Below are 2,474 nucleotides of genomic sequence, written 5' to 3'. Positions count from 1 at the left end.
GTGCGCATTGGCTGCGCCCGCCCGCTGGCAACCTTCTATTGTGTCAGTCTATAAATTACCTACGACGTAAAGTTGCACTTTTACGGTTCACTTACTGCAAAAGCAGTTGAATTCGTGAAATCCTTCAAATTCACCCAAGATCCCCAGCGTAAATCAACAATTAGATGGCGGGCTGTGACGTCGAAAAAATTGTAATCGTCGCAATTGCAGAACAAAGACGAAGGCGCTCCCTAACTTTGCTGCAAATTTGCGTGCATTGCGGAAAATACATATCTTTTTGAATAGTTGACGTCTTCTATATAGTGAAGCAGCTGCAATTCCCTGATTCCCTGATGCCTGAACGCAGTCATCCGATTAACAAGGAATGCTCCGTGCATACCAATGTAAGTGTCGAACAAGCTGACGTACGACAAAAACATATGAGAATAGGAGCGACGTGCAGCACGGTTACTTTTCTCTTTTTGCATCTCTTGTATATGGTCGTTTCGACGCATGAAGAGGTACCGTAATCCTCCCCGCGCCGCGGGACCCGCACGTCCATCGAGTGTGCGCGTTTGTCCGTTCGATTTCACGTTGCGAGATCGTTCAAATTCGGTTGTTTGTTGTTGTCGTTTTTTTCGAAACAATAAAATAACGCTTAGAGGAGATGGATCCATGAAAATGTCGGTGTTTGGCTTGTTTTTATTTGTGTGATCCACAACATTTGCGACGTTTTCGGGACGCAATTCGATGTACCGTGGCTTGCTCGGCCTCGTTTTCTCGTATGCTTTTAATTTAATGGAGTTTTGCAGCGTGATCGAGCGACCACGAAAGCGGTAAAGTTCTCAATTTGTCACTACGGTCACTTTTTTTCTCCACGACGGCTAATTCCGTTTTCCTTTTTCGGCCACATTGGAATGTAAGAAATTTTCGAATAAATTCTGAAGCTTCTGACAATGACATTTAGATGTTGATCCGGCTGTCAGCAATGACTCATAACAACGGCAAACACTGTTCGGATGTTATAAATGTCGCTGTAAATTCACTATCCTCTATTGATTGATGTCCACTCGCAAAATTTTGCTGATTTCATGACATCCCATTACAGTAATTACTCGTCTGTTTATAAATATCAACAATTAATTCCCCTCTCTAGAAAGTTTTTCTAACGGAGCTAACTCGAACTGATTAGGAAGAAAAAAAATTCCCACGCTTCAGAATTTTCTCCCGGACTCAGTTTGTTTATACCACTTCCCACTGATCTTGTCACATCTGTGTTTGCGACCATGGCGAACTACAGTACCCCCGTGAAATAACTACTCGTAACGATTGTTTTTTCTTCCTGCCATTACCAGCCGGCAACCTTGTCACATGCGGTGATTTTGCTACCTGTGGCAAAAAAAAAAGATGTACGGATGTTCGTATAATCCATAAACGGGGACATATGTTTTCTTTTTTTTAAATAGATGATCATGTTTGTAACCTTGAAATATTTGTAAAAGTAGTAGTTGTTATGCTTAAGCAATTACATCAATCTTTCTTGAAAGTATGGCAGCTTTCTGGAGTTTTCGCTTTAGAATTTTTGACGCGGTGGTTAGGAGAGAGCGAGTCTGCGCGGCATCAGGCGAGTATAAACGGCTGAACGGTCAATCGCAAGCTATGTCGATATAATAAAAAATTAAGTTTATGAATAAAACATTAGGATATCAAGTTTTTTTATAACTTCTTTTTCTTTTTCTTTTTTTTTGTTTTTAGTGATAGTGATAGGTACGTTTCCGTGTGTTACTATTCAATGTTTTGGCAAGTCTACCCGTTTATGTAGAGATTTTGCTTGAAATTACTGTATTCACGCCATAATAATCAACCTATTTAATTTCACCCTTTTTTTTCTTTTCCCTTACATTGCACCGTTGATCTTCCCCATTATCAGGGATTTCCGTTCAGGACTCATTTTGATAGCTGGGACTTTTGTTTTTTACGTCATGGTAATCAATTTGTTTTATTGTCATTTTCTTTCACTCTATTCCTTTCGACGTGCTCCGTTGATTTCCCCCATTATCAGGGATTTCCGTTCAGGACTCTCGCTTTGGGAATTTTGTTTTCGTTGAAACAGTTTTACTCTCCGTCGCTCTTACCTGCTCAAAGGTTCTCTTTTGCTTCGTTTGTTATTGAATCTCTTCAAAGTACTTAACACCTCATTACGGTGTGGTCCTGATGAGAAAAGGTGGTCGGTGGCGGGCGACCCCGTCGCCCCGTACGATGCCCCCGCCGCCGTCGCTCCGCCTCTTCTCACAGGGCACCGCCCACCGGTCACCACCGCCACCCACCGCTGCTGCTGCCGCCGCCGTCGTCGCCGTTCCGTGGCGCTTCTCGACTACGCTGGTTGATGCTGTCGTTTTCAGAACATCTTCACTGATTCGTCGTCCACATAACCTACTAGTTACTGTAGATTCACCACGTGAATGATTCGTTCGGTTTAATACCAAAACGATACG

This window comes from Necator americanus, chromosome II, assembly GCF_031761385.1.
Source record: "Necator americanus strain Aroian chromosome II, whole genome shotgun sequence".
NCBI lineage: Eukaryota > Metazoa > Nematoda > Chromadorea > Rhabditida > Ancylostomatidae > Necator > Necator americanus.
The sequence above is the reverse complement of the archived record's forward strand: the minus strand, read 5'-3'. Positions refer to the sequence as shown.